Below are 26,325 nucleotides of genomic sequence, written 5' to 3' on the forward strand. Positions count from 1 at the left end.
TGAAGTACTCAGCACCTGCTGACACACAGCGAGCCCTTTTTTAGGGGCAGTGGTATCATTTCAGCCTTATTTTCTCTTCTAAACCGGTGTCTTTCTTAAGACAGCGAAGGGAAAGACACCCCCCCCCCACCAGTGCACAGTCCTGAGGTGAGGCCAAGTGTCCCTTTCCCTGTGGAAAGGGACAAGGGACAAGGAGGGGTTACTTTGGCTGGAAAGGAGGAGGCTGAGCTGACCACGTGATGCCTGGACTCCTCTGTCCGGGCTGTGTGTCCAGTGCTGCTAAGGGGGCACCCTAGCTGGGCATGGAGCAGTCCACGGAAGGAGAAGCAGGCCCCTCCCCAGAATATCTCTGCCCGCAGCTTCTGTTCCTATGGTCTCCCTGCGGCTCAGCCTGCAAAGCCTGGGGCTTCCTCCTGTGCCCCACATACCAGAGGCCACCAATTCCTGCTGCTTTCACTCTCTCTACCACCTACCTCATCCTCCCTCCCTTCCTCCCTGCTGTTTGCTGTGCCTCCACTCCTCTGGTCTCACCTCCTCTAGTCCTGATGGACACCCTTGGGCTCCTATGGCTGATGCTGCCCGAGAGGCTGTAGGCCCTCGCTTAGTTTACAAGCTCTGGGCCTCACCTCTGCCACCCGCAGTTTCTTCATCTCTTGCCTTTGCTCGGGTTGTTACCTCTGCCTGACTCCCTCCAGTCCCGCCTCAGTGCTTCTGATGGCATAGAGTACCTCTGCAGTGGGGCTTCCAGAAAGTGTCCCAGAGTCTCCCAAGACAGAATCTTCCCCTTCGGTGTTTTCTTCATGCGCTGCTGGTCCTGTCTGTCTGCCTCCAGATGGAGGATGGCATCTGTGGTGGAGACACATGCGGAAAGCGTGAAGGCAGGCAGTAATGAACGATCAGATGAGTAGCCTACATGCCTGTTTCCTGCCAAAGCATGCAGTCTTTCCTTAAGTACCTTTTTGGTTTGGTCACTTCCCGGCTCAAGGTCTCCATAGCTCTGTTTCCAAGCACGCCCAGTCTGTTGTGTGTGTCTTTTCCCAGCTGTGGGGATGTCTCACTCTGCCCCTGGGTCACACTCACCACCAGGCTCCCTTTCCTTCTCCAGGCCAGCCCCGGGTGGGTTGCTTCCCTAGGATCAGGGGCATGTGAGTCTGTTGCTAGCCTTATGGAGCCCCCAAACTGAAAAGGACACAGGAGGGAAAATGGACAGCAGTAATACAGGGATAAGAATGTGTACTGGAGGAGAACTCGTACCACGGGGGAAGGACAGGGGATAGAGAGAGCTTTAGGGAAGGGAGGGGGCATGCTGAGCAGGGTTTAGAAGGCTAAATATGAGTTCACCAGGTAGATTGTAAGGAAGGCCATTCTTGGCAGAGGGAAGAACATGCATAGAGACAGCAGGCAGAGAGAAATTGCTGAAAGGAAGACAGACTCTAGACCACACCCAGAGACTAAGGGCAGTCTCCCGGATTCAGACTCAGGAGTCCCAGCTCTGCAACTGGCCTACCAATCATCACTGAGCAAATCCCTTCTCTCTGAACTTCAAGATTCATATCTATAAAATGGGTATAACAGTTCCCTCCTGGATCAGCCTGAGAAAAAATGGATATGTATAAAAGTTTATCGAAATAAACAGTCCTGGAGCACCTGGGTAGCTCAGTGGGTTAAAGCCTCTGCCTTAGGCTCAGGTCATGAACCCAGAGTCCTGGAGTCAAGCCCCCACATTGGGTTCTCTGCTCAGCAGGGAGCCTGCTTCCTCCTCTCTCTGTCTACTTGTGATCTCTGTCTGTCAAATAAATAAATAAATAAATAAAATCTTTAAAAAAAAAAAAAAAAGAAAGAAAGAAACTGTCCTAATTCATGATGTCGAATCAAATCCCCCTCCTCTGGTCAGGGTAGCACCAGAAGACAAAGCAAGAGCAGCCAGAAAAAGAGCTTTCCTTTTGCCCTACCTCACCATACCTGCCCAGACAGACCCCCATTCTCTGCTTGAAATTCCATTTCTAGGTGTTCTCTCTCTGTAAAAGTTTTATGAGCCCCTAGACGCTACAGTTTCGAGGTAAATTCATGAGAAGCTATTAACACTGGATCAGAGGTTAGACTCTCAGGGGGGCTAGTTTATTTTTGGGGTGGCTGAGTCCTGGAAAACAGAATTTAACTCCAACCGCAGAGGGAACGCCCGAGAAAGTCTAAATGGCATCTGAGCCTGAAAGGTTGGGAGGCAGGAGAGGAGAGAACAGGAGCTAAGAATGCCTAGAGTGGGCCAGGAAGGTGCAGCCTGAGCCCCAAAGCCCCTGTGTCCACTGTGTAGGGAGTTGGGGAAAGAGGATATGAAGTTAGGGGGAATTTGAGCCGAAAAAGCTGAAGAACAGGGGTCATAAAGGCCCTCAATTGCCAGGTTCTAGGATGTAAGACTTTATTCAGTGAGCAGTGGGGAGCCACCGAGGGTTTCTGAGCAGGGGTACGACATGGAGCAATCTCAGCCTCCCCTCAAGCCTCCCCTACCCTGCGGCTTTTAAGAAGGCTGGGCTTGGAGGATCCGAGGGTCCCCCCCTCACTCCCCCCAACCCCTAACTGTGCTCACACTGGCCGCTTTGTTCCCCAGAGGCTGCCTTCAGCCCTGGAAGGAACTCGGACTTTTTCTGGGTTTGATTCCAAGCAGTTCCAGCCCTAGCCAGGGGAGGAAGGGCTCTCGGGGACTGGAGGGGCGGTGCCAGGTGGCCCAGTGACGGCGCTGGGGTGCGTGCCTGAGAGCACGCACGTGGGCTCCGGGGCGCTGTGCTGGGCGGTCCTAGCTGCTCCACGAGTCTGGTGTGAGTAAGGCACCCGGGAAGAGGGTTTTTTTGTTTCCTTTTTTTCTTTTTTGCCTTTAAAGGCAAGCATCCCGGAGGAAAAAAAAAAAAAAAAAAAAAGCCTTGCTGAGTCAGCCATCGCTGCGGATGCGAGAGGGGCTGGCCTGGGTTGGGACGGGGTTGGGACGGGGATGGGGGGATGCGGGGGGCGGGGGGGGGGCGGGGTGTGTGGCGCGGTCCGCTAATCCTCGGGATGTTTTGCAACTCAAATCCTCCCAGGCTGCAGGTAAACGCGGGGCTGGACTCTAGGAAGGCCTGATGGACCAACCAGGACAGTTTTGGGTGTTTAATATTTTCATTCTGATTTGCACACCTGTTCAAAGCAGCTGCTCTCAAAGAACTTTTCAGTTGCCTTCTTTACCCTTGCTGTGCCCTTCCCCAGGCCTCTGCACAGCTTCTCATCAAGGCTGCCGCCTGCTCGCTGATGCTTGGGGGGGGGGGGGGGAGGGTTGTTGGGGTGTGGGCAGGGGGAACATATCGCTCCAGCATCCTCTCCTGAGGGCTAGGCTCATCTGGACAGCTCGCTCCAGGTCAGCCCTTGGAATGTCCCACAGGTACCTGGCACTCACGTTGTTTAAATCTAGACTCCTCTTCCCCTCCCTCCCAGTGCCCACTCTAGAGATGGCTCCTCTGTCCACCGAACTGGGCAAGCCAGAGATGGAGCATCTTCCTTGCCTCCTCTCTCTCCCTCATCCCCAATAGCCAGCCAGTCCTGTGACCTCTATCCTTACAAAATATCACTGGAATTCACCCTCTCCTCCTCATCCCCACAGGCCCAGAGCCAGCAGGGTCTAGAACCCCTGTGTATCCATGCTCCAACCTGTCGCCACACTGGTCTCAAAAACACTCAGCCACCACCTCCTTCCCTTGTTTAAACATTTTTCCTGGGCATGCTTCAACATGGTTATGTCTCACAGACGTAATGTGGAGTGAAAGAAGCCACATGCAAAAGAGCGTGATTTCATGCATCCAAAGTTCGAAAACGGGCAAAACTTACCTCTGGGATTAGAAGTCTGGACAATAGTTACCCTTGCAGGGGAGGCAGTGACTGTGAGGGGAGTTGATATCAGGGCTGGGACAAAGGTAAGCCAGGGTCAACTTTACCGATGTTCTCCTTTTGCCCTGAGCTTTCCATATGACTCAACACGACACTATTACTAATCCTGTCTTATTTAAAATTTTGATATTTTGTCATCATGGATTTTTTGGCATGAATTTTGATTTTTAAAAGCTATCACATTGGGGTGTCTGGGTGGCTCAGTCATTGGGCGGTTGCCTTCAGCTCAGGTCATGATCCCAGGGTCTTGGGATCGAGCCCCGCATTGGGCTCTTTGCTCTGCGGGGATCCTGCTTCTCCTTCTCCCACTCCCCTTGCTTATGTTCCCTCTCTCGCTGTGTATCTCTCTGTCAAATAAATAAATAAATAAATAAAAATCCTTAAAACGACAAAAAAAAGCTATCACATTGAAGCATTGTTTATCGTGATGACTGTGCTTTCAACACCCCCTTAAATTTTACTGTGGAGGTGGGTGCCTCACTTACCATATCCTAGTCCTGACACTGCTGGTAACATTTTGTAATCATGGTGTTGGTTACACAGGTGTGTTCAGCTTGTGACAATTCATCAAGCTGTACACCTCAACTTTTTACACTTTTCTGTATGCATATTATGTATGCCTCCATTAACTTTTTTTTTTTTTTTTAACTTAAAAAACCAGATCTTTCCATGGTTCCAAGGGAATGTCTGCCATCTACTTCCTCTAGCATCTGCAACACCAAAACAGTACCTGGCATAAACCGGGACTCAGTACGTATTTGTTGAATGAATGGATACAGTATCATCCCAGTTAATGCCCACAAGAACTTGATGAGATGAATGTTTTTCTCTCCTATTTTCTTTTTTTGGATTTTATTTATTTATTTATTTATTTCAGAGAGAGAGCGGGCATGAGGGCAGAGGCAGAGGGAGAGTGATAGTATTTGTTGAATGAATGGATACAGTATCATCCCAGTTACTGCCCACAAGAACTTGATGAGATGAATGTTTTTCTCTCCTATTTTCTTTTTTTGGATTTTATTTATTTATTTATTTATTTCAGAGAGAGAGCGGGCATGAGGGCAGAGGCAGAGGGAGAGTGAGAATTAGACTCCCTGCTGAGCAAGGAGCCCAATGTGGGGCTCTATCCTGGGACCTGAGATTATGACCTGAGCTGCTTAACGCACTGAGCCACCCAGGCGCCCCCTCTCCCTTTTTCTCAAAGAGTCGACAGAGATTTGAGGAAGTGAAGTCATTTGGCCAAGATCGAGTAGGTAGTGAGAGAGTGAACAGGTAGTGAGTGTCAATTCAAGCACCTCTGATGAAAAAAATTAAAAACTAAAACTCTAAGAAGCACCACTTTACCTGGCCGAGCACCAGCACGGGCACTGGACCTGGGTCTGGCTCCGATCACTTAGATTACAATTTATGTGAGCCTTATCTTTCCCCAGGTAATGACCTCTTCCCAGGCAGGGGCTCAAGCACTCCCGCCCTCCCTCTGTCCCGTTAGTTACTTAGCACAAGGAAGAGGCTCTGTTTAATAAAGAAACGGAGCAAAGGACGAATGAATGAGAGGTCTGACAGTGATATGGGGTGAGAGGAACACAGGCCTTGGAGACAGATCTGCTAGCTCTGTGTCTTTGGGCATATTACTTGGGCTTTCTGAGTCTCCATTTCCCCAACCGCAAAATGATGAGAGACTCAGTACTTACTTCAAAGATTTATTGAGAACAGGAAGTGAGAACATGGTTGTCGGGTGACTGGCATGTAATATATACTTGAAAATGGTAAGTATGATAAATATTGCCTGTGTTTTCCATTCGCAAAGCCTGGTTTACTTCAGGGTGGCAGGAATCAACCTGTTTCAGTTTCCATGTACTGTTTTCTGGAGGTCTCTGGAATTGGAAGGAGGAGACCCGATGCAGCCCCCCCCCCAGGGCTTTCTTCCTCAAGCCTACAGGGAGGCAGAGTGTGGGGTTTAGTCAGAAGTTGGCCTCATGGCCCAGCTCCATCCTGCCGGTGATGCCGTCTCTGACAAGTTGCTCTCTCTCTCTGAGCCTTGGTTTTCTCTCTGTAAAATGGAGCTCAGAACAGTCTTGACACTGTGGGGCTCTGGAGAGGGTTCAGTGGCTTGACCCTGGGCCTGGTGCCCAGTAGACTCTCCATTAAGGCTGACACTGAGGAATTAATCTGGCACCCTCAGATAGGATCAGCTAGGAGACCGGTGGGTCTCAGCCACCCTGAGAAGTCTAAGGACTGATGGGAAAAAAACAAATAAATAGCTTGGCTGGGCTCTGTTTTGTTCTTAGAACCGTATTTCTCCTGAAAAATGAAATAACACTGTCCTTTATGCTGATACAACTTTTTGAGTGTGCAAAATACCTTCTCACAGGGGTGCCTGGGTGGCTCAGTGGGTTAAAGCCTCTGCCTTTGGCTCAGGTCTTGATCCCAGGGTCCTGGGACTGAGCCCCACATCAGGCTCTTTGCTCAGCAGGGAGCCTGCTTCCCCCCTTTCTGCCTGCTTCTCTGCCTACTTGTGATCTCTCTCTCTCGGTCAAATAAAATCTTAAAAAAAAAATACCTTCTCACATATCATTCCCTTACTCCTCACACCTTGTCCTGAGGGTAAGACTATATTCACATTTCCATGGGGCGGTTGAGGAAACTGAGGCACACAGAAGTTAAAGGCACTTGCTGGAGGTCACACCAAAGGAGGAATTTGGGAGCAAATTAAAGGTATGAAACGTGGACCCCTTAACTGCTGATACCACTGTGCAGCTGCTTGGTTCCAGAAGCAGCAAGCAGCCCGCATGACCCAGCAGGTATCACACGGTGCTCACCCCCTCCCCCAGCCCCCACCTGGATGCCACCTGGCAGTCACACGCGCATTCGTCACGGAATGCCAGCTGACTCACAGCGGTTATACCAGAGCAGGCTCACACTTCAGAAGAGGGAGAGTGAAAACCAGTTGGGAGCCCGGAGAAGCCCTCCCTTCCTCCTCCAGGCTTGAGATTAATATCCCAAATCCATGGCAGTTCAGCTCTGAAGAAAGGAAAAGTCTTGTGGGCTGGCTGGAGACGGAGATCTCTGCGCTCAGAGAGGGGTGGCGGTTCTGCTGCTCGCTGGGCTCCGCTGCAGATCTGCTGGGTGGCTTCAGGCAAGTCCCTTTCTAAGTCCTTCTAAGCCTCGGTCTCAGCCTCGGTCTCTTCCATTTTGTAACAAAGGGGCTTTAACAGGTGCCTTGCAAGGCTCTTGTGGCTCTGTTTGAGAGGCCTCGTCATTAGAAGAAGTCACGTGTATAGACAGTTTGCTGTGTGCCGGGCACATGACTAAGGGGTTGGCATGGACTTCTCTTCTTTCATTCTTCTAACCAATCCCAGATATACGGGTGCTACTCCGTTTTACAAGGAGGGCAACTGAGGCACTGTTCCAGAGCAAGCTTCCTCAGGTCAAGCAAGTGAACAAGTGGCAGATCTGAGAACTGAACCCAATCTGTCCCTAGAGCTCTCCCAAACTGCTCTACACCTACTCCATTGATCTTGCTAGACCTCATTTTTCTCATTTAAAAGAGTGGTAAAATATACAGAACATAAAATTTACCCTGCCAACCATGTGTAAGCATACGGTTCCATGCCATTACATCCTTTCGTGCTGTTGGGCAACCATCACCGCCCTCCATCTCTGGAATTGCTCATCTTCCCCAAGGGAAACACCTTACCCATTGAACCCCCCAGCCTGAGGCCACCACCTTTTTCCTTCCAGTCTCTATGAATTTGACTGCTCTAGAGACCTCATAGAAACTTTCTCATCTTTAACCATGCTAATAAAAGTCAAGGGTTGTTTGCTCCTTCTCTCCATGGGGCGGTTGGCTCAGACCTGGATTGAAATTCCAGCTCATCCATTCAACAGCTGTGTGACCTCGGGCAGGTTGCTTCATCTCTCCGCATCTCCCATTTCCACATCCCTCAAATTGGCCTAAGAGCCCTGCCTCGGGGCTGTTGGGAGGATCACAGGAGACAATGGATGAAGGCGTTTGGAAAATCCAATGCCACTTCTGGAGCTTGTCTCCTCCCTGGAGCCCTGGGACCGGGACTGGCTTAGATGTATAGGTTAAGAGATGGAAAGATACTCAGATTGTACATTTCAGCCTACTAAGAGATGAGAGGGCTGAGGCCCAGAGAGGTGGAAATGACTTGTCCAAAGTCACACATGGACATCTATGCATCCGTATACATCTGTGCCCTGGACGCAGTGCCCTGCATGAGGCAGGTGGCCAACAGATATTTGCTGCTGAGGTTGGAAGGTGGAGGCCATGGCATAGAGAGAGGACCTTGACTGCTGGCCTCCCCTCAGGCATCTCGTATTCCATCCTGCATACCTGGTTTGGCTTTGTTTGTTTAAAGATGTTATTTATTTAAGAGAGAGAGCGAGAGAGTGCAAAGCAGAGGGAAGGGCAAAGGGAGAAGGAGAAGCAAGGCTTCATCTCAGGATCCCGAGATCATGACCTGAGCCAAAGGCAGATGCTTAACTGATTGAGCCCTCTGGGAGCCCCCTGTGTACCCGGTTTTTTACAGTGGCTAGTAGAGCCTCTGCTTATGGAAGGTGCAATATTCCTCTGTCTTGGGTTGTTCTTTTTACTGGCTCCCAAAGGCCTGGCCTTGTGGTGGAGAGTCCGTTCTTTCTCAAACCCATAGAGTAGTAATTGTGACAAATTTTTGGTTGCAAGCATAAAGGCATTTGAGCCAACTTCAGCCACCAACACTCAGTGAGGTGGTGGCCACCAGGATGGTCTGTGTGGTTTATCTTGGGGAGTGTCCCAAATCAATATGTAAAGAGCTTTCTGTTTTGTTTTGTTTTCTTAAGATTTAAAAAAAAAAAAAATCATTTGAGAGAGATACAGAGACAGAGAGAGCATTAGCAAGGCGGAGAGGCAGAGGGAAAGGGAGATACAGACTCCCCACCAAGCTGGGAGACTGACCTGGGGCTCGATCCCAGGACCCTGAGATCATGACCTGAGCCAAAGGCAGATACTTAACTGACTGAGCCACCCTGGTGCCCCAACAACAATTTTCAAAGTAAAGATACATATGTAATATAATCGAATCTCTAGACATACATGCTAAATGTTAATTGAAATTATGGGTAGTAGAGTTAGGGGTCATGGTTTTTTTTTCCCTCTTTTGTAATATTTGCATCTTTCTGATTCTTTTTCTAAAGAATCAGTTTCAGTTGAGTGATGATAAAACAACTGTTACGGGACTGCAGTGTGTGCTAAGGCATTTATTTGCTTGTTCAATAAGTAGTACGCATCTAGGACGTGATGGTGTTTGGGAAAGCTGCACAATGTGTGGCCAGGAGTAGAGGCTCAATCATCAGGGGACGGCTGAGGCTCTGCCTTCAGGGTGGGGGGCACACAGGGCACTAGGCGCTCAGACACAGGTGCTTCTGCTCTAATGGTCTATATGCACGCTGAAAATCTAGGAAATGAAAACACTGGGGTGTTTCAGCTCTCCATTGCCATGGAATGGAATAACGACTCCAAACCTAGTCAGTGACTTTGAACAGCAATGAGGTATTATTTCTCACGATTTTGTGGATTCGGCACTTCTGCTCTCTGTGGTGAAGCTGTGACATTCAGCCAGATGCTTGGCGGGGGCCATCCTCAGCACAAGGTGTCACATGCTCCTCTGTCTCCAGCAGCAGAGTCCAGGCTTCCTTACAGCACTGGAGCTGGGGCCAATAAGGAGGGTTCCAAGAGGACAAACCCCAGTGTGGAAAGAACATATCAAGCCTGCTGGTATCCATGCAAATCATGCTGACTACAACTTGCTTTATCTAGAAGAGGCCCTAATAAAATCAGCAGACACAAAGCCAGTGCGATGCAATGTGGTTCTGTTCACTGACTGAGGCTTAAGAAGGAACAGTGTTAATAGCTGAGCTCCTGACGGTAGAGATGAGGTCACTGTGTCCTCACGGTGCAGTCGGTTGGGGCAAGGGCTCTGCTTTCTGGCCCAGTGTCTGTGGATCTTCCAGTAGTCACATGGCGCACGGCCTCACCTATCACACTTGCCACGCCTGCCACAGCCATCTTGGGTCTGTCCTTTCCCCTCTGACCCACTCTGGAGGGCCCGATGATTAGGTCTGGACCTGGCCCACTCTGACAAACGAGAGTTATAAGAAGCCTGTAAAGCGGGACCCCGTGTCCTTGACCTTGAACAGCCAGAGCCATCCCTCATGACCTCTAAACTTGTGAACTGGGAGACACCCTCCTGTGTGGTAGCAGGGGTCGTGAGCTAGAGTTAGCCTGCTCCCTTCTGGTTGTGGAGCAGGCAGTGGAGGCTTTCTGAACCTCAGTTTCTTCATCTAGAACAAGGGGGTTATAGAGCTTTAAGGATTACGTACCTTCTCTATGCCTGATACCTGTAACTCTCACGGGATCCTCAAAGGTTGGGACTAACGTTCCCACTTTACAGATGAGGCAAAGTGAGGCCCAGAGGAGGGAAGTAACTTGCCCAAGATCACGCAGCTCATAAGTAGCAGAACTGGAAACATGAGCTCAGGCCAGCCTGGAACCAAAGCCCAAGGAATCTCCTTTTACAGGCTCTGTAAAGAATTGGGTGAGAAAAGGACATGCGAAAGAGCTCTGGCACGTCGTGAAGGTCATCTGCTAGCCCAGTACGACTTTGAAGCCCTGCAGACATCCGGCTGGACTGGTAGAGCATTCTCAGTGCGTGAGATGGCTGGGCTGGGGACCCACCTTAGAAAGCCAAGTTTACCGCTGCATGTACGTTACCACTTTTTTTGTCTACAAAGGTGACTGACTTCCCAGCTGTGATTCTGCTTTGGTCTGTTTGCCCCTCAGAAGGAGGCAGGGCTCTTAGGAATTACTACTGTTTATGTCTGGCGGTATTGCCCTGGTCTAGGTGCCCTTTATATGTACCCTGTGCCTTTTTGCAGTCCATTCCCACAGTGCTTGTGTGCAAAGGTCCTCATGGGGATCCCATTTGCTGAATGGGGTGCTGGGGCACAGGGAAGGTAGGTAACCTGCCAGGGCAGCAGTGTAGGGTTGCAGGTTGACTGGGGATCCGGCCCTCCTAACCAGGCCCAGGAGTGAGGTACTCAGGGCTGGCCCACCAGCACTGACAAGCCCCTTGTCCTGCGATCACTAGAGCCTCTTCTCAGCCCTGGAAGACAACCAGGCCAAGACCACTGTATGGAGAAACTGAGGCCGAGGGAGAGGAGGAGGAGGCTTGCTTCCTCCACTGTCCCAGACTGCTCGACCCAGAATGCTGCACGGGAATGTCATGAAGGAGAAGTTGCCAGCAATGTCAGACTTCAGCCTGCCAGCTGATGTGGACTCAGCAAGGGTTGGGCGTTCCTTCCATGGAACTCAGAACTTGAGGTGGGGCAGGATAAGCAGGAGTGAGCCGAGAGGGCAGGCCAGGTCCTTGGGGGACGGGGGGAGGGTCCCGGGGTGAGGAAGAGAGCCTGGAATGGGGCTTGGCTTGCAATTACTTACCAAAAAGGGGCCATGTGGGAGCGTGGAGTTTGGGAATCAGGGGCTCCTAGGTGCAAAGAATGTCTGGGCTGCTTATGAGAATGGTGAGTTTGGGCAAATACTTCCCTGAGCCTTAAGTGTAAAAGGGCTGATGTGTGGTGGGTTAGACTGTGGTATGTGGAGCACTGCCTGGGTTAGATCCCAGCTCTACCACATCCAGTGTGGCCCAGGGCAAGGGTGCTTGGCTCTCTGGGCTTTGGTGTCCTCATCTGTATTATGGGCCTGGTAATAACAGTACTTACCTCACCAGGCTCTTGTGAGGATTTAAGGGCCTAGCAGCACGTGCTGAGGGCTTCCAGCAGGCTTTTTGCTTAATTGGACTTTGCTACCGCCACTGTCATTGTCATCCTTTACCTCAGAGGGTGTCTGGGAGGATTTAACAAGGCTGCTGGTGCAAACCTTATCAGATAATGACTAAGCAGGGTGACAGGTGCTATGGTCTAGGTAGTGGCAGGGACTGTGAAATTCACAGGAAGGAGATTGAAGTTTTGCCTGGCTGGATAGAAGGGTGTGAAAGGCTTCCTGGGGAAGGCAGTGGCATTTTCTGGGCTTCAGAGAATGTATGGAAGTTCTCCAGGTAGCGGAGGGGGGCAGGTAAGACAGATGAGTTTGAGTGAAGGCTCAGGTGGCAAGAGAGCCTGAACAGGACTGGGGACCATGGCGCCGTTTCACTGGGCTACATGTTTGGGGTGAAGGGCAAGGTATGAGGGTATACGTGGGCACTGGGTCCCGATGGCAAAGGGCTCCGAATGCCTTTTGGGGGGTTTAAACTTGATCCGGGAGGTGGGGGAACTCCTATGCCTGTCTACATGGCAGAATCACTCAGGATACTTTAAAAAACACAGAATTTGTGGTCCCATCCAGCAATATTCTGAGCAGTGGATCTCAGGTGGAACCCAGGAATCATTGTGGTTCCACCTCTCCTGAAACACAGCCCTGAAGTTCTGATGCCTAGCCAGGTATGTGGACCTCTGCATGGGGAAGGGGTGTCTCCAAGCAGGGATAGGCCTCATTGAGATTTCAATCCCAGAACTCTAAGATTGGAGCAGAGAGCTTGAGAAGGTGGGGAGGTAGCATAAGAGACCCCCGACTCAGACCCCCAGCCTCTTACCCCTTTCCAAGGGAGTCCCACACTCTCCTGGCCACATTTGCCACCAGGGATGGACAATAGAGATGCTACTCCCCTACAGCCTTCTGGTCCCAGGCAAGACAATTTTCCATCCATCCATCCATCCATCCATCCATCCATCCATCCATTCATCCATTCATCAGACAGAGTTTTGAGCTCCCTCACCATGTGCCAGGCATGGTATTGGGTCCTGAAGTTACAGTGGTGAAGACCAAATGAGGCAGATACTTCATACCCCGCAAAAAACTTTCCATCAGTCCTGCTTCCCTTTCCTGGCTGAGCATGGAGTGAGTGCTTTGTCATCAGGAATGTAGCTAAGTACAAGAGAACTAGGACAGGAAACCCACCTGGGGTGTGGGTGGGGGTGGGGGGTGTGCTCAGACAGAGACAGCAGCATGGCCCAGTGGCCCAGCCTCCAGACCCCATGGCTTTCTGGTTCCCCCTGTCCACAGGCCCAACCTCCTCTCTCATATGGCTCAGGCCTTGCTTGCTCAGCTCTCAGGCCCTCCCCACGGGACCCCTGCCAGGAGGGTCCTGGAGCCCAGAGGAGGGGTGAACGGTGCTGTCCCCTCCTCACCTCCCAGCTTGCAAAGAAGCCAACAGCCTTAGGTAAGGCCTGAGCAACTCTTCTCAAGGGCGAGGTCAAGGAGCATTTCCTCATAGGGGTAGCAGAAATAACAAACATGAGGAAATGACAGGGATTCTGGGGGATTTCAGAGCACACAGCCCGGTTGCAGGATGGACCCATGCAGAGAGATAGGGTTGGAACATCATCGTTGTGGAGACTTCCTCCCCTCCCCCTTGGAGCCGTCTCTTCGTGTCTTCCTTTTGTTCTTTTGGTTCACCTCCATCCTTTGCCTGCTCCAACCCACCTACACCATCACCACCGTGGGTGCTGCCAGGTCACTGTCCCACTCACTCACTCTGCCATTCATTCATTTCTTCCCTCGTGCATTCGACATATAGGTACCATGTGCTGGCTACTAAAGATGGAGCTATAGGCATGTGGAACCCCCAGCTGGGTGGGCCAACAAACACAATGGAACAACTCTAACACAGTGTGGCTGTTGCCATCGGGAAGGGGTTTTGTTTGTTTGTTTTAAGTAATCTTTGTCTCCAAGGTTGGGGCTTGAACTCACAAACCTGAATCAGGAGTCGCATGCTCTTACTGAGCCAGCCAGGCACCCTGTCACTGTGAAGTTTTGCACAGGGTGCCAGAAACCGAGGAAGGAACCAAGGGAGGGCTGATTCTTAATGAAGGAATAGGGACTTAAAAACAGTGTACCAAGCAGTGGGAACAGCAGGTATAAAGGTGGTGAAAGATGGTTTGCAATGGTTAGAACCCAGGGAAGGTTCAAGGGATGGAGGGAGTGGAGGCCGGAAAGGTCAGAGACGCAGTCCATGGAGGGCCTTGAATGCTAGGCTAAGGAACTAGAGCTTTCCACTATAGGCAATGGGAAGCAGAGGAGGGGCCTCGTCAGATTTGCATCTTAGGGGTGCCTGGGTGGCTCAGTGGGTTAAAGCCTCTGCCTTTGGCTCAGGTCCTGGGATGGAGCCCCTCATTGGGCTCTCTGCGCAGTGGGGAGCCTGCTTCCTCCTCTCTCTGCCTGCCTCTCTGCCTACTTGTGATCTCTCTGTCTGTCAAATAAGTAAATAATCTTTAAAAAGAAAAGATTTGCATCTTAGAATGATGATGTGTGGAAGATGGATTGAGGGAATGGGCTGGAGAAAGGGAGGCCAGGCAGAGCAGCCAGAAGAGGACCAGATATATAGCTCAAGTGGGAGAAACCAAGACTGAACCAGGGTGGGGACAGATGGGTGGCTCAATAAGAAAGGAGGGGAGCGTGGGACAGACAGGCTGCAGAGCCGGCCCCGCTCACGGCGGCTGGGTGTGTCCAGAGCTTGAGGTTGAAGACAGGCTGAGCTCCTGGAACCCCTGGGCTCTGGGCTTCCATAGTCTCAAGGTCGACAGATGCAACCCGGTTTGTGTCTAGAGACTTGGCGGGTCTGCAGCAGGACTCCAGTGGGCGTGGCAAGGTCCAGCCCTGGGACAGCGTTCGCATGAGCCAGGCAGGGTGTCACACGGGGCCCTGATTCTGAAGGGAGAGGCTACATGGCAAAGAGCAGAGGACTCCGGGCTCTTGAAACTTTCAGTCACGAACCACCTCAATTTTATGGCTACCTGGCAAGATGGGTTACAGGCACACCTGGGGCTATTTTCTTGCTCATGCTTGGCCCCCCCCTTCAGATTAGGTGCCCCTCGGACTCCTCCTCATCTTAACTCTAATTACCACCTGCTGCTGAGCTGGGGACCCGAAGTCCGCAGTGGGTTTGTCCTGCCCGTGGCTCCGAGGTCCTGTGAGGTTGAACTCTGGAATGGCTCCACCTGCAAAGGGGCACACCTGGAATGGCACATACTGCCAGGAAGTTTCTTGTAAAGATTATATATATATATATATATATATATATATATATATATATTTTTTTTTACTTTACAATCCAGCAATCGTACTGGTAGCTATTTACAGAAGATGTACGAAAGCATATGTCCACCCAAAGACTAAAAGCCCATAACAACTCTGGGTCATGGCCAAAGACTGGCACCAGCCCACTTGTTCACCGACAGGGGACTGGAGAAAGTAATTGTGAGATAGCCATATAATGGGGTACAACTCAGCAATAAAAAAGCACGAACTAGCTATTAGTACAACACCAACATGGAAGATCTCAAAACTAAGTCGAATGGAAGAAGCCAGAAAAGAGAGAGAGCGAGTATATGAGTCTATGATTCCATTTACATGAAATTCTAGGAAATGCAAGCTAATCTGTGTTGGCAGAAAGCAGACCCATGGTTATCTGGAGGGAGCAGGGTGGAGGGATGAGAGGGGGGATTCCAAGGGGAATAGGACCATTTGGGGGTGGTAGATAGGGGACTTATCTTGGTGGTGGTGATGGTTGCAAGGGTGGATACATCCTCAAAACTTGTCCGATTGTATAATTGAAACATGTGTTGTTTATTGCATGTCAATTTTACCTCAATAAAGCCGCTTTGCAAATCTGATGCCAGTTATGTGCAGTCACAGCTAGTCCTAGCTTTACAAGGCATCCCTCCCCTGTCCTCCTCCTAACCGCGAGGGTATACCGAGAGAGGTTAGTGGGTACCAACTACTGTGTGCTCTACATGGGATAGACAGAGTGTTCATTCAACCCTCACGACCGCTTGTGAGGTGTCACTGTCGCTATTGCCTCTGTCCTACATCTGGGGAAACCGAAGCTTGCAGAGACTAAACCATTTCTCTCAGGGAAAGGTCATCTGCACCCCAGCCCCAGCATTCATCCCTTACCTAACCCAAACTCTGTTCTGATGTGTTCTTTTTTTTTACATTTTTTAAAAGATTTTTTTATTATTCACTTGAGAGCGAGCGAGCAAGAGCACAAGCATGAGCAGGGCAAGAGGCAGAGGGAGAGGCAGAGGAAGAAGGAGAAGCAGACTCCCTGCTGAGCAGGGAGCCAGATGCCGGGCTGAATCCCTGGACCCTGGAATCATGACTTGAGCCAAAGGCAGACGCTTAACTGACTGAGCCACCCAGGCGCCCCTGTTGTGCTGTATTCTTATGATTAGGCAAACACTGTGATGATATATGTGGAAAACTGAAGCCGTTAAATTGCTTTCCAACAATCCCTGTATGTCATTAAATAGCCTAGCACACCTGGTGATATTTATTTTTCCATATTTTTATCCATATAAAGACAGTATTTTTACTACCGTAACTCAGTCACGTACATAAAAATTTGTTCCCTCTCCCCCAACCCTACATGTTTAAGAGGTCTTACACTCTTCTACATGAAGAACAGCTTTTAGGTAGGTGGCTTTTTTGTTTTCAGGCAAAGTCCTGAAAAGCAGAACACAGGGCACTAAGTGTTATGCTTTTTCCTCCCTATCGTGATCTAAAAGAAACACAACTCAGCCTTTTCACTGCTCAGTCTACACTGGAGCCTTTTGGGAGCTCTAATCCAGACCCTGACATCCTTGTGACAGTTGTTATTTTTGACTGCCAAACACCCATTCCCCTGATGACTGCAGAAAGCAGCTCACTCCCCAGCACCAAGAATAGGTTCTGATTGGTTTTAGCCAGTCCATATAGCCACAGTCAAGGTTCGAGCTGGGCCCCAAACCAAATCCAAGCCAGGGAAAGCAAGGAGACTTCTTCTGGCATTCTTGAGAAGAAGTGGCTTTTCTTCTCCATGGTGCAACCAGGGAGACTCCCCTTTATGGGACAGCACAGGGGAGCACAAGGAGGCTTTTAGCAGAACAGAGGTAGGTGGTGAGTGGTGGGAAGCCTTCAAATGACACTGTAGAGGTCAGGACAGAGAGAGAGAGAAAGAGCAACCCCTTCTCTATCCTTCATGATGTTATCTGAGCCACCTGAAGCCAACTAACAGCTTCCTTCCATTTCAATCAGTTTTCATTCATTCATTGATTTGAATACTTATACTCACCACTCCCTATGTGGTAGACACACTTGGGAGGAGCAGTGTGAATTAGGCTTTCCATGCCCATAATCCCAAATTTAATCAACCTAATCCTTAGCTATAAACTACGACTCTGATCCTTTTCTGGTAAAGAGCTTTCAGGGGCAAGAAACAAAGGATGAAGGGACATTAATATGAGAATATGTATGGTGCAACTAGCACTAAGTGAAATGCCAAGGACATTCTTACAAAGACCCTACAGCCCGGAGCCTTGGGGAGGCCCACATATGGGAAGGCCCCTAATGATGAGGGTGGTCCCTATCTAATCAGCGGGACTTCATGTCAGGGGGGTCTGAATGTCAGTAATCTCGACTAACAAAGAGGTCCTGAAATGATTTGTTCACTGGACAAACTGTGATTCTTTTATAGATCTTTAATAACAATCTCCACTGGACAAATCCTGTAACTTATATATATTATACCGGACAAAAGAGTAAACTCATTCAAACGTATGGTATTAGAACTTCTTTCGAATTTAAAAGTTTTGCTAAGGAAAGTGCTAAGTGCCTTTCCCTTTCCTGGCTAAACTTCCCTAGGTCTCATTTTTCCTACTCCGGAGCTGTGGGGCCCCTCCCCCACTGCTAACCACAAGACCAATCTGGGAGGTGGCCTTATGTATAAAAAGAAGCCAGTATTTTTTTTTTAAATAGGTTTTATTTAGGCATCATTTACACACAATGAAATTCTCCAGTTTCAAGTGTAAAATATGAATCTTGACAAATGTATACAGTTGTGTAATTCCTATATATAGAGATAAACATACATCTATTCCTTGATATATGGAGATATAGTGCATTTCTATCACCCCCAAATTTCCCTGTGACCCTTTGAAGTCAGTCCTCTCCCCCAACTCCTAGCCTCTGGCAACTATCACTATCTGTCACTGTAATTTTGAATTTCCTGGAGTTTCTTATAAACGGAATCATATAATATGCATTGTTTTATGTCTGGGTTCTTTCATCCAGCATAATGATTTTTAAATTTATCCATTTTCTTATATATATATATATCACAACTGTAGTGGCTTGTTTCTCTTTATTGATGAGTAAATTCTGTTATGTATATAGACACAACTGTTAACCCAATTACCAGTTAATTGGCATTTGGGTTCTTTTCTGCTTTTGGCCATTGAGAATCAAGTTGCTACGAACATTCATTTATTAACTCTTTGGGTAAATATCTCTTGGTAAACATCCCTTGGGTAAATACCGAAGAAAGGAATGGCATGGATGTAATGTAAGTGTATATTTATCTTTACAAGACATTGCCGAACTGTTTTCCAAAGTTGCACCATTTCACATTCCCACCAGCCGAGTAGGGGAGTTCTAGCTGTCCACATTCTTGCCATTTTTTATTTTTAGTCATTCTTATGGATGTGTAGTGGCATTTCATTGTGATTTAAGTTGATGTTTCTTAAATGACTAATGATGTTGAGTTTCTTTTTGTGTGCTTATTGGCCATTTGTGTATCTTCTTTGATGAAGTGTCTGATCAACTCTTTTTCCATTAAAATAAGTGGTCACCGATGCACCTGGGTGGCTCAGTGGGTTAAAACCTTTGCCTTCAGCTCAGGTCATGATCCCAGGGTCCTGGGATCGAGCCCTGCATCGGGCTCTCTGCTCAACAGGGAGCCTGCTTCCCCCTCTCTCTCTGCCTACTTGTGATCTCTGTCTGTCAAGTAAATAAATAAAGATCTTAAAACAAACAAACAAACAAAAAAAAACTGGTTGCCTTCCTACTTTGAGTTGTCAGAACTCTATAAATTCTGGCTGGAAGTCCTTTATCTGATACATGTTTTGCAAATGCTTTCACCTATCTGCAGGTGGGGCTTGAACTCACAATCATGAGATCAAGACCTGAGCTGAGAGTGGGGACCCTGGGTGGCTCAGTTGATTAAGTGTCTTCGGCTCAGGTCATGATCCCAGGGTCCTGGGTCATGATCTCAAGGTTCTGGGATGGAGTCCTTCAGCGGGCCTCCTTACTCAACCGTGAGTTGGCTTCTCTCTACCCCTCCTCCCTGCGCATGATCTCTCTCTCACACATGATATAAACTCTTTTTTTTTTTTTTTTAAATATTTTATTTATTTATTTGACAGAGAGAGAGATCACAAGTAGGCAGAGAGTCAGGCAGCGAGAGAGAGAAGCAGGCTCCCTGCCGAGCAAAGAGCCCGATGCGGGGCTCGATCCCAGGACACCGAGATCATGACCCGAGCCAAAGGCAGCGACTCAATCCACTGAGCCATCCAGGTGCCCCATGATATAAACTCTTAAAACAAAACAAACAAAAAAAAAAAACCTGAGCTGAGATGAAGAGTTGGACACCTAACCTAAGCCACCCAGGTTCCCCTTTAATGATGATTCTGCTCTTTTAAAGAGCATAAGTTTTTAATTTTTAAAATCTAATTTATCAGGGTTGTTTTTTTTTTTTTTTTCCTTTTATGGTTTCTGACTTTTGTGTCCTATCTAAGAAATCTTTGCTTAGGGGCACCTGGGTGGCTCAGTGGGTTAAAGCCTCTGCCTTCGGCTCAGGTCATGATCCCAGGATCCTGGGATCGAGCCCCACATCGGGCTCTCTGCTCAGCAGGGAACCTGCTTCCCTTCCTCTCTCTCTGCCTGTCTCTCTGGCTACTTGTGATCTCTCTCTGTCAAATAAATAAATAAAATCTTTAAAAAAAAAAAAAAAGAAATCTTTGCTTAGCTCAGGATTGGTCTTTCTTTCTTTCTTTCTTTTGTTTTAATTTGACAGAGAAAGACACAGTGAGAGAAGCAACATAAGCAGGGGGAGTGGGAGAGGGAGAAGCAGGCTTCCCGCTGAGCAGGGAGCTGGATGCGGGTCTTGATCCCAGGACCCTGGGATTATGACCTGAGCTGAAGGCAGACACTTAAGGACTGTGCCACCCAGGCACCCCAAGCTCAGGGTTTCTTAATTTCAGTACTATTGTTATTTGGGGCCAGAAAATTTTTTGTATTAATTTTTCTGTCCTGTGTATTGCAGAATATTGAGCAGATTCCTGCCCTTTACCCACTAATTCAAAAGCATCAGCCTCTCCAGTTGTGACAACCAAAAATGTCTCCAGACATTGCCAAATATTTCCTGGAGAAAACTGTCCCAGGTTAAGAAACACTGAGACCACTAAGATGCTGAACCAACCGAGCCACCCAGGTGCCCAGCTTGTTAATGTCTACAGAGACATCCTGCTAGTTTTGACTGAGATTGTACTGAATCTATAGATCAGTCCAAGATCGATTTAGTATCAAGTCTTTTCATGCACAAACACACTTTATCTTTGCATTTAAAAATTTTAATCAGGGCGCCTGGGTGGCTCAGTGGTTAAGCCGCTGCCTTCCGCTCAGGTCATGATCTCAGGGTCCTGGGATCGAGTCCCGCATCGGGCTCTGCTCAGCAGGGAGCCTGCTTCCTCCTCTCTCTCTCTCTGCCTGCCTCTCTGCCTACTTGTGATTTCTCTCTGTCAAATAAATAAATATAATCTTTAAAAAAAAAAAATTTTAATCAGCAGTGTTTTGTTGTTTTCAGCATACTGGCTGTGGTGGTTTTAAAAAATACATTCATGGAGGCGCCTGGGTAGCTCAGTTGTTAAGCATCTGCCTTCAGCTCGGGTCATGATCTCAGGGTCCTGGGATCAAGCCCTGCATTGCATCGGGCTCCCTGCTGGACGGGAGGCCTGCTTCTCGCTCTCCCCACTCCCCCTGCCTGGGTTCCCTCTCTTGCTGTGTTTCTCTCTGTCAAATAAATAAACAGAATCTTAACTAACTAACTAAATAAACATTCAGAAATTATTTAATACACCTCCTTTCCAAAGGTGGAAACTAATTCGCCTCCCCTCGAGTGTGAGCTGGGCTTAGTGACTGGACTTGTTCTAATGAGAGAATAAGGCAGAAGTCACAGTGTGGGACAGTGGAGATCAGGTCATAAAAAAAAAAAAAATAGTGTGGCTTTCCTGTAGGGCTGTTCTTTCTTAGATCATTCACTCTGGGAGAAGCCAGCTTATGTTGTAAGCAGTCCTATGGAGGGTTCCACCTGATGACAGCCACAGCAAGCTTCAGATGAAGTAGCTTTGTCCAACATCTGGGGTACAGCCTACGAGAGACTCAGAGCCAGAGCCATCCAGCTAAAGTGCTCCTGATTTCCTAATCTGTGGAAACTGAAATAAAACAACAAATGTCTGTTGTTTTAAACCACTAAGTTTGGGATCATTTGTTACACAGCAATAGATAACTAATACACACATCTTGCATCTATTCTGTTAAATGTAATACTATTTGATTTTCTGATGCAATTTTATTTTTTTATTTCTATTTATTTTTTTAAAAGATTTTATTTGAACTAATCTCTACACCCAATGTGGGGCTCGAAGCCCAAGAGAGCAAGAGTTGCACATTCCACTGTCTGGGCAAGCTGGGCTCCCCTTGAAGCAACTTCAATAGATGTTTCTAAAATTTCAGTTTTTAGTTGTTTATTGCTACTATATAAAAATCTGATGGAGGAAGCCTGGGTGGCTCAGTTGGCTAAGTGTCTGCCTTTGGCTCAGGTCATGATCTCAGGGTCCTGGGATGGAGCCCTGCATCAGGCTCTCTGCCCAATGGCAGGTCTGCTTCTCCCTCACCCTCTGTGATCTCTCTGGCTCTCACTCTCTCTCAAATAAAGAAATGAAATCTCTCTCTCTTTTTAAAAAGATTTTATTTATTTATTTGACAGAAAGAGAGAGCAAGAGAGCGAGCACGAGCAGGGGAGTGGCCAGCAGAGGGAGAAGCAGGTTCCCCTTGAGGAGAGAGTGCAACAAGGCGCTCAATCCCAGGACCCCGGGATCATGACCTGAGTGGAAGGCAGATGCTTCACCAACTGAGCCCCCCGGGTGCCCCAATAAATAAAATAAAAAGAAAGAAAGAAAGAAATCTGACTGAATTTAGAATGTTGGCTTTGTATCCTGTGACCTTGCTAAACTCCGTTTTAGTGAGGTGTTCAGAAACGAGGAGGCTGTCCTCAGTGTCTGGTTGGCGGGCATGTTCCTCCTTCTTTCTAGCAATGCATTTTTAATAAACCACGTTCTTACTAATTCTGAGTCTGTGGTCTCTCTTAATACTTTAGGACCACCAGCAGTGGGAGTGTGTGGACTTTAACTTTCACATCTCAACACTAACTCAACAACCCAACTAGCACCCAGCTTTGCTTCACTTTATTCTGCCCACTAATTCACTTCCTTTCTTCTTCTTCCTTTTTTTTTAAGATTTTATTTATTTATTTGACAGAAAGAGAGAAATCCCAAGTAGGCAGAGAGGCAGGCAGAGAGAGGGGGAAGCAGGCTCCCTGCTGAGCAGAGGGGCCGATGTGGGGCTCGATCCCAGGACCCTGAGATCATGACCTGAGCTGAAGGGAGAGGCTTAACCCACTGAGCCACCCATGTCCCCCTAACTCACTTCCTTTTAATACTTTATTTCAGCCACTGGCTTGAACAGGTTTAGCTCTGTGGACTTAGCCCAACCGTGACTCCTTTGTTTCCATTTTCCTACCATGTTTTCCAGTGTTTCCTCCTTCAAGTTCCCAAGTGTGGCAGTCTACTTTTGCCTATCTCATCTTATCCCCCCATGTCACTGGTTGCCAGGAAGCCTTCTGGTCACGCCACCCTTCTTCCTTCCGGTTGGTTCTGTCTACGGGGTCAAAGTCCCTGGGTCTATGCGTATCTGTAAGATTGGGGACAGAGTGATCTACCTTGAAGGTGAGTGTGGCTGGGTTGGTCCCGCCTCTCCTACAGACCTCCAACCCGAAGCCCTGCCTCCTGGTAAACCTTGAGTCACTGTGTGGCCTCAGAATGGCTCATCATCCAGTCCATGAGAGAAACCTAAGCCTCATTTATAGAACTCAACATTTTTATGCTCAGCATTCATTATCTTCATCCTCTTTCCCAAACGCTCCCACTCCTTTCCTTGCTCATTCACAGTCAGAACCAAAAGGCTCAGGAAAAGCATGTGTTCCAATCCACAAATATGGCAGGTGAGCAAACTGTGGTCCAAGTTCGTACAGAAGCAAAACTGCAGTATGGGCCTCCTGATTTTCCCAAGTTCTTTTTTTGCCCAATGAACCAGTACTTGACCCCTGCACACATGCCCACTTCCCACTCCCACTGGAGTCTGATGGGGCCAGAAACTGGTGGTACAGTCTATCAGAGGCAGATAGGGCCAAGGAGCAGGTGGCAGTTAAAACGCAGTGGACACTGTGGGTGGCAGCTGTCCCACCCCACCCAGAATCAGACTTTAGGGCCTGAGATTCTAGGTCCAGGTTTAGCTAAGAGATGAGAAGTTCCAGAGGCAGGGGACTGGCTAAGTTGGAGCCAGAACCACGAGAACTCCACTGCTGCTGCTATAATGAATGACCACAAACTAGGGAGCTTGAAACAATAAAAATGCAGTCATTCATGGTTCTGGAGGCCAGAAATCTGAAAGCAAGGGATCAGCAGGGCTCCACTCCCTTCTGAGACTCTGTTCCTTACCTCTTCCAGCTTCTGGTGGCTGCAGACTGTTCCTTGGCTTGGTGGCCCAGCACTCCAGTCTCTGCACCCGTCTTCACACCTCCTTCTCCTGGGTCTGTATGTCTTCTCCTCTCTCTGTTCCTCTGCCTCTCTCTTATAAAGATACTTTGTGATGTGATGGCATTTAGGGCCCCCTGGACAATTCAAGAGAAGTTTCTCTTCTTCTCATGATCCTTAGCTTACAGGTATCTGGGTGGCTCAGTTGGTTAAGTATTCAATCCCCCCCCCCCTTTTTTAAAGGTTTTATTTTATTTATTTGAGAGAGGACACAAGCAGGGAAAGCAGCAGAGGGAGAGGAAGAAGCAGGCCCCCTGCTGAGCAAGGAGCCCAACATGGGGCTCCATTCCAGGACCCCTGGGATCATGAGCTGAGCCAAAGGTGGATGCTTAACCCACTGAGCCACCCAGGCTCCCCCGTACTTATGTCTTTATGGAATTTTCTCAACTATAGATTAATACTCTATGGGACAGGTGAGGATATGGAGGCTTAACAGATGAAGTGACTTGTCCTATTAACTCATCCAGCTGATGAGTGTCAGAGTGGAGATTCCATGCCAGGCTGGTCTGCCCCTGAAGCCCACGCTGCTTTCACCTGCCCAGGCTCAGCCGGAAGTCACAAGTAGGACTTCCAGTTCTGCCCAGCACACACCACAGCACGGAGTCTGCACCCCTGGCACCACCAGCTGATGAGGTTTTGGAATACAGGTGAGGTTCGGTGGAGTCTGGTGCCAATGACCAAGAAAGGATTCTTGAGATGTCTCTGGTGCAAAAAGGTGGTTTATGAAAGCACGGGGAGAGGACCCCTGGGCAGACATAGCTGCTGCACCCGGGTTGAGAGGAGTGACTGATTATATACTATGGGGTTGGGGGAGGTAAGGAAAAGGGAGGTTTCAAAAGGATTTTCATATGTTAATGGAGACTCACCGGAGAACGGAGGCCTTGCCATTGTCAAGTTAAGGTTGTTTTTCCCCTTGGCAAGGCATTAACATGAAGATAGTTGGGAGCTTCCTGGAGCAACGTTACACTCTGCCCACTTCACTGTCAATGGGCTGCGGGTTATACGGAATTTTAATTTTATCTACATTTCCTTCTGGAAGCTAGTTATTGCGAGAAATGCTTTGTTCTAGGACCTTTGTAAACTGAGGGAGACTCAGGTCTTGGAGGATTGTGATCTCTACAAGTTAACTATTTGTTTTTTCCTTTAGGGCAGCCAGGAATGCCTGAGGAATGTCACATATATCCCATGGGGGGTGGGGGTTGTGGGGTGTCAGCTCCTGCTTTGTCCTCCGCTTGCCTTCTGTTCCCTCATCACCAACTCCGAGTTCCCAGTCCCTATAACATGGCGCCCCCACTGCCAGCCCTTGAGAGCCCGGATCTGCTCTTTGATCTCGGGCGTCTTGAAGTCGGCAGTCACTGAAGGTGGACGACAGTGCTGGACTTCCCCATGTCTGCACTGGCTGGAGCCCTGTGGGGATGGGAGCGGGGAGAGTCTGTTGAGAAGAACCTGTGGAGAGGCTTTCTCTCCCCCTTACCCCAAGCCGGGGACTAGGAGACTTTCAGTTGAAGTCCAAGCACGACAACCTCCAGAGAGGATCCCTGGCAGTCTCACATTCTGGACCTCAGTTTTTCCATCTGTCAAATGGGGGATTTGGTTCATTTGTAAAATATATTTTGGTCCTGAAGCTCTGTGACTTCAAACACTATCACACGACCAAAGCTATCTGGCTAACAGGGCTTTCACTCATCACTACCATTCAGGGAACACTTACTTCCCCTGCCAGGTGCTTGCCCATGTGTTGGGCAACGCCGAGTAACAGAGGACACAGAGAGGTGGGGGACACCGGATTCTTGCCCTCGGAGGACTGCTAGTGAGGGTATGAAGGCAGATAGACAGGGAGGAGCGGGTAGGAAGGTGTTCAGAGTGAACTCAGAGCCTTGGGTGCGGAGGGGGAGGGGCAGAGCTGCAAGTGACCCCACGTTCAGGAACTCAATGAAGGCATTTTTGTCTCCTCCATTTTACAGTTAAGGAAACTAAACCTCAGAGAGAGAGAGAGAGAGAGAGAGAAATGACTGCTAAGGCCACGCAGCTGGTAAGTGGTCTTCATTTCAGGTCCTTGTTTTCTGGCACAGTTTGTCCTATGCTGTTGGGGACACTGAGATGAGGACAGGAAGGAAGGTGACCCAGGCACTGCAGAGGCCTGTGAACAGTTCTCTGTCTGGGGCAATGGACCCTCAACACACCCCCAGCTCTGGATATTCCGAGAGCACAGCTTGCCCTCCTGTGGACATCAGGCCTTGGCTGCAGGAGTGGAGGGGCTGAATCCAAGTGTTTTCCCCAGCCCCTGGGGAGCTGTAGCACACACCAGGATCAGAGCAATGACAAACCACAAAAAGTCTCAACCTGCTGAGGGTTTTCAACCCAGATAAATTCAAGACCTCGGACATTCATTCAATCATCCACTTACTCGTTCTTTCAGTCCTCTGTGTATGTAGCCCTGTGTCTGTCTGGGGAGGTTTCCCTCCCTCTTTGGACACTAATCCCCAGGACCCTGCGCCTGGGCTGCTGTCCTGGATCTGCACTTAAGTCTGCAACCGGCTCAGCACCTGGGGCTGACAGGGTGGGGGGGCCTGGTCTCCTTGTCTTTCTGGTTGACCTAAGGGAGATCAACCAGGC

General features: G+C 48.9%; 1 long non-coding RNA gene across 1 annotated transcript; it reads left to right on the forward strand.

Annotated features, from left to right (window-relative positions):
• The first annotated feature begins 2,709 nt into the window (after positions 1–2,709).
• Positions 2,710–24,314, forward strand: LOC309842647. Its single transcript, XR_014299713.1, has 3 exons — positions 2,710–2,813; positions 23,623–23,705; positions 24,177–24,314. It is a non-coding gene; the product is annotated as an uncharacterized lncRNA (long non-coding RNA).
• Positions 24,315–26,325: the final 2,011 nt, after the last annotated feature.

This window comes from Mustela nivalis, assembly GCF_964662115.1.
Source record: "Mustela nivalis genome assembly, chromosome: 10".
In the NCBI taxonomy this organism is placed as follows: Eukaryota; Metazoa; Chordata; class Mammalia; order Carnivora; family Mustelidae; genus Mustela; species Mustela nivalis.